General features: G+C 43.6%; 1 pseudogene; it reads left to right on the top strand.

Annotated features, from left to right (window-relative positions):
• The window catches only part of LOC119338599, a 70,239-nt pseudogene that overhangs the window by 43,317 nt on the left and 15,564 nt on the right, over positions 1–11,358 (top strand).

The following is an 11,358-nucleotide window of genomic DNA, read 5'->3' as shown; positions in this document are numbered from 1 at the left end:
TCTTTTCTTCTCCAACAAGGAAAGGAGGAGTCCTACTCCCGGTGGGAGTAGGACTCCCTCCTTGGTGCGCCTCCTCCATAGGCCGGCCGCCTCCCCCCTTGCTCCTATATATATGGGGGCAGGGGGGCACCCCAAAGACACAACAACAATTGATCCTTGAGATCTATTAGCCATGTGCGGTGCCCCCTCCACCATAGTCCTCCTCGATAATATTGTAGCGGTGCTTAGGCGAAGCCCTGCGACGGTAGAACATCAAGATCGTCACCATGCCGCCGTGCTAACGGAACTCTGCCTTGACACTCGGCTGGATCGGAGTTCGAGGGACGTCATCGAGCTGAACGTGTGCTAGAACTCGGAGGTGTCGTAGTTTCAGTTCTTGATCGGTCGGGCCGTGAAGATGTACGACTACATCAACCGCGTTGTTCTAACGCTTCCGCTTTCGGTCTACAAGGGTATGTAGATTACACTCTCCCCTCTCGTTGCTATGCATCACCATGATCTTGCGTGTACATAGGAAATTTTTGAAATTACTACGTTCCCCAACAGTGGCATCCGAGCCTGGTTTTATGCGTAGATGTCATATGCACGAGTAGAACACAAGTGAGTTGTAGGCGATACAAGTCATACTGCTTACCAGCATGTCATACTTTGGCTCAGCGGTATTGTGAGATGAAGCGGCCCGGACCAACATTACGTGTATGCTTACGTGAGGCTGGTTTCACCGTTACAAGCACTCGTGCTTAAAGGTGACTGGCGGGTGTCTGTCTCTCTCACTTTAGCTGAACCGAGTGTGGCTACGCCCGGTCCTTGCCAAGGTTAAAACAGCATTAACTTGACGAACTATCGTTGTGGTTTTGATGCGTAGATAAGAACGGTTCTTGCTAAGCCCGTAGCAGCCACGTAAAATTTGCAACAACAAAGTAGAGGACGTCTAACTTGTTTTTGCAGGGCATGTTGTGATGTGATATGGTCAAGACGTGATGCTATATTTTATTGTATGAGATGATCATGTTTTGTAACCGAAGTTATTGGCAACTGGCAGGAGCCATATGGTTGTCGCTTTATTGTATGAAATGCAAACGCCCTGTAATTGCTTTACTTTATCACTAAGTGGTAGTGATAGTCGTAGAAGCAATAGATGGCGTAACAACAACGATGCTACGATGGAGATCAAGGTGTCGCACCGGTGACGATGGTGATCACGACGGTGCTTCGAAGATGGAGATCACAAGCACAAGATGATGATGGCCATATCATATCACTTATATTGATTACATGTGATGTTTATCCTTTATGCATCTTATCTTGCTTTGATTGACGGTAGCATTTTAAGATGATCTCTCACTAAAATTATCAAGAAGTGTTCTCCCTGAGTATGCACCGTTGCGAAAGTTCTTCATGCTGAGACACCACGTGATGATCGGGTGTGATAGGCTCTACGTTCAAATACAACGGGTGCAAAACAGTTGCACACGCGGAATACTCAGGTTAAACTTGACGAGCCTAGCATATAACAGATATGGCCTCGGAACACGAAGACCGAAAGGTCGAGCGTGAATCATATAGTAGATATGATCAACATATTGATGTTCACTGTTGAAACTACTCCATCTCACGTGACGATCAGACATGGTGTAGGTTATATGGATCACGTAATCACTTAGAGGATTAGAGGGATGTCTATCTAAGTGGGAGTTCTTAAGTAATATGATTAATTGAACTTAAATTTATCATGAACTTAGTACCTGATAGTATTTTGCTTGTCTATGTTTGTTGTAGATAGATGGCTTGTGCTGTTGTTCCGTTGAATTTTAATGCGTTCCTTGAGAAAGCAAAGTTGAAAGATGATGGCAGCAATTACACAGACTGGGTCCGTAACCTGAGGATTATCCTCATTGCTGCACAGAAGAATTACGTCCTGGAAGCACCGCTGGGTGCCAGGCCTGCTGCTGATGCAACTGACGATGTTAAGAACGTCTGGCAGAGCAAAGCTGATGACTACTCGATAGTTCAGTGTGCCATGCTTTACGGCTTAGAATCGGGTCTTCAACGACGTTTTGAACGTCATGGAGCATATGAGATGTTCCAGGAGTTGAAGTTAATATTTCAAGAAAATGCCCGGATTGAGAGATATGAAGTCTCCAATAAGTTCTATAGCTGCAAGATGGAGGAGAATAGTTCTGTCAGTGAACACATACTCAAAATGTCTGGGTATAATAATCACTTGATTCAACTGGGAGTTAATCTTCCTGATGATAGTGTCATTGACAGAATTCTTCAATCACTGCCACCAAGCTACAAGAGCTTCATGATGAACTATAATATGCAAGGGATGGACAAGACTATTCCCGAGCTCTTCGCAATGCTAAAAGCCGCGGAGGTAGAAATCAAGAAGGAGCATCAAGTGTTGATGGTTAACAAGACCACCAGTTTCAAGAAAAAGGGCAAAGGGAAGAAGAAGGGGAACTTCAAGAAGAACAACAAACAAGTTGTTGCTCAAGAGAAGAAACCCAAATCTGGACCTAAGCCTGAGACTGAGTGCTTCTACTGCAAGCAAACTGGACACTGGAAGCGGAACTGCCCCAAGTATTTGGCGGATAAGAAGGATGGCAAGGTGAACAAAGGTATATGTGATATACATGTTATTGATGTGTACCTTACTAATGCTCGCAGTAGTACCTGGGTATTTGATACTGGTTCTATTGCTAATATTTGCAACTCGAAACAGGGACTACGGATTAAGCGAAGATTGGCTAAGGACGAGGTGACGATGCGCGTGGGAAATGGTTCCAAAGTCGATGTGATCGCGGTCGGCACGCTACCTCTACATCTACCATCGGGATTAGTTTTAGACCTAAATAATTGTTATTTAGTGCCAGCGTTGAGCATGAACATTATATCTGGATCTTGTTTCATGCGAGACGGTTATTCATTTAAGTCAGAGAATAATGGTTGTTCTATCTATATGAGTAATATCTTTTATGGTCATGCACCCTTGAAGAGTGGTCTATTTTTATTGAATCTCGATAGTAGTGATACACATATTCATATTGTTGAAACCAATAGATGCAGAGTTGATAATGATAGTGCAACTTATTTGTAGCACTGCCGTTTAGATCATATCGGTGTAAAGCGCATGAAGAAACTCCATACTGATGGGCTTTTGGAATCACTTGATTATGAATCACTTGGTACTTGCGAACAGTGCCTCATGGGCAAGATGACTAAAACGCCGTTCTCTGGAACTATGGAGCGAGCAACTGATTTGTTGGAAATCATACTACTGATGTTTGTGGTCCAATGAATGTTGAGGCTCGCAGCAGGTATCGTTATTTTCTCACATTCACAGATGATTTGAGCAGATATGGGTATATCTACTTAATGAAACACAAGTCTGAAACATTTGAAAAGTTCAAAGAATTTCAGAGTGAAGTGGAAAATCATCGTAACAAGAAAATAAAATTTCTACGATCTGATCGTGGAGGAGAATATTTGAGTTACGAGTTTGGTTTACATTTGAAATAATGCGGAATAGTTTTGCAACTCACGCCACCTGGAACACCACAACGAAATGGTGTGTCCGAACGTCATAATCGTACTTTACTAGATATGGTGCGATCTATGATGTCTCTTACTGATTTACCGCTATCGTTTTGGGGTTATGCTTTAGAGACGGCCGCATTCACGTTAAATAGTGCACCATCAAAATCCGTTGAGACGATGCCTCATGAACTGTGGTTTGGCAAGAAACCAAAGTTGTCATTTCTTAAAGTTTGGGGCTGCGATGCTTATGTGAAGAAACTTCAACCAGATAAGCTCGAACCCAAATCGGAGAAATGTGTCTTCATAGGATACCCAAAAGAGACTGTTGGGTACACCTTCTATCATAGATCTGAAGGCAAGATTTCGGTTGCAAAATTCGGATCCATTCTAGAGAAGGAGTTTCTCTCGAAAGAAGTGAGTGGGAGGAAAGTAGAACCTGATGAGGTAACTGTACCTACTCCCTTATTGGAAAGTAGTTCATCACAAGAACCGGTTCCTGTGACAACTACACCAATCAGTGAGGAAGCTAATGATATTGATCAACTTCAGATCAAATTTCTACTGAACCTCGTAGATCTACCAGAGTAAGATCCGCACCAGAGTGGTACGGTAATCCTATTCTGGAAGTCATGTTACTTGACCATGATGAACCTACGAACTATGAGGAAGCGATGATGAGCCCAGATTCCGCAAAATGGCTAGAGGCCATGAAATCTGAGATGGGATCCATGTATGAGAACAAAGTATGGACTTTGGTTGACTTGCCCGATGATCGGCAAGCCATTGAGAATAAATGGATTTTTAAGAAGAAGACTGACGCTGATGGTAATATAACTGTCTATAAAGCTCGACTTGTTGCAAAAGGTTTTCGACAAGTTCAAGGGGTTGACTATGATGAGACTTTCTCACCCGTAGCGATGCTTAAGTCTGTCCGAATCATGTTAGCAATTGCTGCATTTTATGATTATGAAATTTGGCAAATGGATGTCAAAACTGCATTCTTGAATGGATTTCTGGAAGAAGAGTTGTATATGATGCAGCCAGAAAGTTTTGTCGATCCAAAAGGTGCTAACAAAGTGTGCAAGCTCCAGCGATCCATTTATGGACTGGTGCAAGCATCTCGGAATTGGAATAAACGCTTTGATAGTGTGATCAAAGCATATGGTTTTATACAGACTTTTGGAGAAGCCTGTATTTACAAGAAAGTGAGTGGGAGCTCTGTAGCATTTCTGATATTATATGTAGATGACATATTATTAATTGGAAATGATATAGAATTTCTGGATAGCATAAAGGGATACTTGAATAAAAGTTTTTCTATGAAAGACCTTGGTGAAGCTGCTTATATATTGGGCATCAAGATTTATAGAGATAGATCAAGATGCTTAATTGGACTTTCACAAAGTACATACCTTGATAAAGTTTTGAAAAAGTTCAAAATGGATCAGGCAAAGAAAGGGTTCTTGCCCGTACTACAAGGTGTGAAGTTGAGTCAAACTCAATGCCCGACCACAGCAGAAGATAGAGAGAAAATGAAAGATGTTCCCTATGCTTCAGCCATAGGCTCTATCATGTATGCAATGCTGTGTACCAGACCTGACGTGTGCTTAGCAATAAGCTTGGTAGGAAGGTACCAAAGTAATCCAGGAGTGGATCACTGGACAACGGTCAAGAACATCCTGAAATACCTGAAAAGGACTAAGGATATGTTTCTCGTATATGGAGGTGACAAAGAGCTAGTCGTAAATGGTTACGTCGATGCAAGCTTTGACACTGATCCGGACAATTCTAAATCGCAAACCGGATACGTGTTTTTATTAAACGGTGGAGCTGTAAGTTGGTGCAGTTCTAAACAAAGCGTCGTGGCAGGATCTACATGTGAAGCGGAGTACATAGCTGCTTCAGAAGCAGCAAATGAAGGAGTCTGGATGAAGGAGTTCATTTCCGATCTAGGTGTCATACCTAGTGCATCGGGACCAATGAAGATCTTCTGTGACAATACTGGTGCAATTGCCTTGGCAAAGGAATCCAGATTTCACAAGAGGACCAAGCACATCAAGAGACGCTTCAATTCCATCCGGGACCAAGTCCAGGTGGGAGACATAGAGATTTGCAAGATACATACGGATCTGAATGTTGCAGACCCATTGACTAAGCCTCTTCCATGAGCAAAACATGATCAGCACCAAGACTCCATGGGTGTTAGAATCATTACTGTGTAATCCAGATTATTGACTCTAGTGCAAGTGGGAGACTGAAGGAAATATGGCCTAGAGGCAACAATGAAGTTATTATTTATTTCCTCATATCATGATAAATGTTTATTATTCATGCTAGAATTGTATTAACCGGAAACATGATACATGTGTGAATACATAGACAAACATATAGTCACTAGTATGCCTCTACTAGACTAGCTCATTAATCAAAGATGGTTATGTTTCCTAACCATAGACATGTGTTGTCATTTGATTAATGGGATCACATCATTAGGAGAATAATGTGATTGACATGACCCATTCCGTTAGCCTAGCACTTGATCGTTTAGTATATAGCTATTGCTTTCTTCATGACTTATACATGTTCCTGTAACTATGAGATTATGCAACTCCCATTTATCGGAGAAACACTTTGGGTGCTACCAAACGTCACAACATAACTGGGTGATTATAAAGGAGTACTATAGGTGTCTCCAAAGGTACATGTTGGGTTGGCGTATTTCGAGATTAGGTTTTGTCACTCCGATTGTCGGAGAGGTATCTCTGGGCCCTCTCGGTAATGCACATCACTATAAGCCTTGCAAGCAATGTAACTAATGAGTTAGTTACGGAATGATGCATTACGTAACGAGTAAAGAGACTTGCCAGTAATGAGATTGAACTAGGTATTGGATACCGACGATCGAATCTCGGGCAAGTAACATACCGATGACAAAGGGAACAACGTATGTTGTTATGCGGTTTGACCGATAAAGATCTTCGTAGAATATGTGGGAGCCAATATGAGCATCCAGGTTCCGCTATTGGTTATTGACCAAGAATAGTTCTAGGTCATGTCTACATTGTTCTCAAACCCGTAGGGTCCGCACGCTTAAGGTTTCGATGACAGTTATATTATGAGTTTATGAGTTTTGATGTACCGAAGGAGTTAGGAGTCCCGGATGAGATCGCGGACATGACGAGGAGTCTCAAAATGATTGAGACATAAAGATCGATATATTGGACGACTATATTCGGAGTTCGGAAAGGTTCCGAGTGATTCGGGTATTTTTCGGAATACCGGAGAGTTACGGGAATTCGCCGGGGAGTATATGGGCCTTATTGGGCCATACGGGAATAGAGGAGAGAGGCCAAAAGGAAGGAGGCCTGCGCCCCCCCTCTGGTCCGAATTGGACAAGGGGGCCGCCCCCCTTTTCCTTCTCCCTCTCCTCCTCTTTTCTTCTCCAACAAGGAAAGGAGGAGTCCTACTCCCGGTGGGAGTAGGACTCCCCCCTTGGTGCGCCTCCTCCATAGGCCGCCCGCCTCCCCCCTTGCTCCTATATATATGGGGGCAGGAGGGCACCCCAAAGACACAACAACAATTGATCCTTGAGATCTATTAGCCGTGTGCGGTGCCCCCTCCACCATAGTCCTCCTCGATAATATTGTAGCGGTGCTTAGGCGAAGCCCTGCGACGGTAGAACATCAAGATTGTCACCACGCCGTCGTGCTGACGGAACTCTCCCTCGACACTCGGCTGGATCGGAGTTCGAGGGACGTCATTGAGCTGAACGTGTGCTAGAACTCGGAGGTGTCGTAGTTTCGGTGCTTGATCGGTCGGGCCATGAAGACGTACGACTACATCAACCGCGTTGTTCTAACGCTTCCGCTTTCAGTCTACAAGGGTATGTAGATTACACTCTCCCCTCTCGTTGCTATGCATCACCATGATCTTGCGTGTACGTAGGAAATTTTTGAAATTACTACGTTCCCCAACATCATCTAACAACATAAAGCTCTGCAGAGCATCTAAATTAATTAAACCATACATTGAAACTATGTTAAACATTTCAATGCGAAAACAAATGTGATCATAATCGCAATCATGGTAACAACTGATCCAACGACATAATGATACCAAGCCTCGGTATGAATGGCATATTTTCTAATCTTCAAACGCATTGCATCCATCTTGATCTTGTGATCATCGACGACATCCGCAACATGCAACTCCAATATCATCTTCTCCTCCTCAATTTTTCTTATTTTTTCCTTCAAGAAATTATTTTCTTCTTCAACTAAATTTAACGACTCGACAATAGGGTTGGTTGTAATTTACGGTTCAACAACCTCCTAGATAAATAAAATCTATGTCACGTTGGTCGGCATAATTTTCATAAACAATAAATGAACCAATAGTTATGAAAAGACAATATATACCACATCCGAATCATAGACAGGACGAGGGCCGACGGGGGTGGATACCAAAACCATCACACTATATAAGATGCAATAATAAAAGTAAGAAAATAATACAAGTATCTATCTAAACATACAAGTAAGAATATTTTTTCTTTTAGAAAGAAGATAAGAACAAGAGGCTCACCATGGTGGTGCCGGCGATGAGACCGACGCGGGTGATCGACGGCGGTGAAGATGGGGACGGGGCGTGACGGACCGCTAAACCTAGACAAATATTGAGGAAAATTGAGCTTGGAGGTCGAGCTTGGAGAGGAGAAAGCTTAAGTAGTGTGGCTCAGGCATTCCATCGAACACCTTGTGTGCATAGAAGGTGAGCTAGAGCACCACCAAGCCCTCTTCTCCTTGGCGGCCAGAAAAAACAAAGCAGTGTGCTCTCCTCTTAGGCGAGGGGGTATATATAGGCACCTCATTGGTCCCGGTTGGTGGCATGAACCGGGACTAAAGGGCAGCCTTTGGTCCCGGTTCAAGCCACCAACCGGGACCAATGATGGTGGGCCAGGAGCGAAGCCCATTGGTCCCGATTCGTCCCACCAACCGGGACCAAAAGGTCCAGACGAACCGGGACCAATGGCCCACGTGGCCCGGCCGGCCCCCGGGGCTCACGAACCGGGTCCAATGCCCCCATGGGTCCCGGTTCTGGACTGAACCGGGACTAATGGGCTGACCCGGCCTGGACCTTTGCCCCCTTTTCTACTAGTGCTCGATGTTGCATGGTTCACTTGATCAATACAACCGAACATTTGGTTGAATTGGTATTGAATGGTACCCAACGATGCTCAAGAGAGCTTGGGTTCAGTTTGATGTGACATCCATGTAGTTTTGTAGTACTCGTCAATTCTCCCCCGAAAGTGCATTCTCTTCATCCACCAAGAATGTGGTTGGTGAGGAAACATTCTCATCTTGGGAGGACCGATGGCTAGATGGTAGGGTTATCTCTGAGATGGTGCCTAAGCTACTTATTTTAGTCAGGGGCCCATCAGAAGCGTCGCACTATCCACGAAGCTCCAGTGGATAGACGTTGGATCACGAACATCAAGGAATCGAAATCCTGGGAGGCTTACTGGCCGGCACTTCTTGCCTACCTTGTGATATGAGGTGCTATCACAAATATGATTGATTGCCTGGCTCCCAACCCGACGGATATATTTTTTGATTGGCGATATTGGAGTGTCCACTCCACCCCCAACAACCAAGAAAGGGAAACTCTTCCATGGTCATGCTCACACCTTAGTCAAATTGGGTGCAGTGGAACACGGCCATCTTCGCTAGCATGCAACCCGACATTGCTAGCCCACTTGACACAATTCAGGCTGAGGCTTGACTCTGGGTGAAGAGGGGAGTACTACATTGTGGTGATACTTCGAATGGTTCTAGCTCGTAGGATTGTAGGGTTGTAAATTTGGGTGTGGCCCTTCTATGGCATGTACATAACCTTGTTTCTCTATAAATTCATTGACAAGCCTTTGCTTTTTCTCAATAAAAATTAAATTACATTTTGACATAGTTCATATTTTGGATCCAAGATGAATTTGTCTAATGAGAGATCACTTCACTTTGCCACTGTTTCTGTCATAGACTGCTGATTCTTTTCACAAGTTTACAGGACGTCAGTGCATAGAAGTTACTACATCATCCAAGTTGTCATTAATTTCGGAGGATCTATGCATTGGATGTGCTATTTTTGTGAAGGTCTAGCTACCTGTCCTTTTGGGGTTATTTCTGGGTACTAATCAATCATAATATGCAACGGAATCTTAATAACTTTCTGTTGTAATGTTACTCATACAGGTATGTCCCTTCAATGCCATCCAAATTATTAACTTGCCAAGTAGTCTTGACAAGGAGACGACACATCGGTACGGGCCAATTCCTTCAAGCTCCACAGGTAGACAAATCTTTTTCATTCTATAATATTCGGTCACCCCACCGCTGTCCTTAAGTTCCAGTTATTGTATGCGAGCTGCTGACTTGGTCTGCCTCGGCTGTTCCTGAGAAACATTTTAAATCTTTTGTAGGCTTCCTGTTCCAAAACCTGGCCAAGTTTTGGGGTTGGTGGGCACAAACGGTATTGGGAAAACTACTGCACTTAAAATATTGGCCGGGATTTTAAAACCGAACTTGGGTAATTTCATAGTAAGTGACGCCGATTTATGTTTGCTATCTTGTTGTGCCAAAACTGGGGTTTTCTTATATTGGGGAGCCAATACTGGTAGGTTATGAAACTAATTGAGAACTTTTGCAGGATGCCCCAAGCTGGGATGAAATTTTTAGGTATTTCCGCGGATCTGAACTTCAGAAATACTTCACTCGTCTAGTGGGAGATAACATGAAGGTACTCCCCTACAGTAATCTATGAATGCAGCTCATGAAACTAATATCACTGGCTATTCTATTATGTTGTCGTGGATGCCCACAAAAAAGAATTTGATTCCTAATAATTATTTCTACTGTTATAGAAATTTTCATTGTGCATCGACGATTTTGAAATTAAATAGGAAATATGATAATGTAGCTGATAATTATAGAATATATTTTCTTCTACGTGATAACAAATATTTTAGTTTACATTTAGACATTTTCTTGTACGTGAGAATTGTTGCGAAATATTTTCTTCTGAATAGCCTTGAATACCAGCATATAGTATCATTAGTATAGTCGCCCATATACTAGTTGGTCGTAGTTCGAGGACATTTCTGCTTCCTTTTTGTGTACTTTTGCATTAAGCTGTGTTATGCATTCTGTGTAACATCTATGGTGCATGGTTTCAGGCAACTATGAAACCTCAATATGTTGACAATATTCGAAAATCTGTTAAAGGGAAGGTTGGGGACCTTCTTAACACGGTAGATGAGAGACAAGTGAAGGACACGTTATGTGATTTTCTTGAACTGAATAAAGTTATGGACCGAGACGTCTCAGGCAGGGCCGGCCCTGGGGGGGCAGGGGGGGCGGCCGCCCCGGGCCCCCAAAATCCAAGGGCCCCCACCCAGGTACGCAAAAAAAAAGAAATATGAAAGGGCTGGGCACTGGGCTTTAGTCTTTCACGTACGAGGGCAGCAGGCAGCAGGCCGATCGCCCACCCCAGCGATCGATTCAGCCCCGGCGAGTTCTCCACCTGAAAAAAAGAGCGATCTACGCGAGCCTTTCCAATTCCATCAAGGCAATCATGCAGGCACATCTATTCGAGCCCTAAGCCGCCGCCGCCGCCCGACGTTCGTACCGGTATTGGCGTATTGCCGGCTCCTATCTCTCCTGCGTCCTGGTAATTTCCTTCCTAATTAGCTGCTGATTTCAATTTCTAGGGCCCCCATTGTAATTCTGTATAGGCAGTTAGGAAAACGTCTAATCTAGTTTG

Source organism: Triticum dicoccoides, chromosome 7B (genome assembly GCF_002162155.2).
Source record: "Triticum dicoccoides isolate Atlit2015 ecotype Zavitan chromosome 7B, WEW_v2.0, whole genome shotgun sequence".
NCBI classification, from domain to species: Eukaryota; Viridiplantae; Streptophyta; class Magnoliopsida; order Poales; family Poaceae; genus Triticum; species Triticum dicoccoides.
The sequence above is the reverse complement of the archived record's forward strand: the minus strand, read 5'-3'. Positions and strand labels throughout refer to the sequence as shown.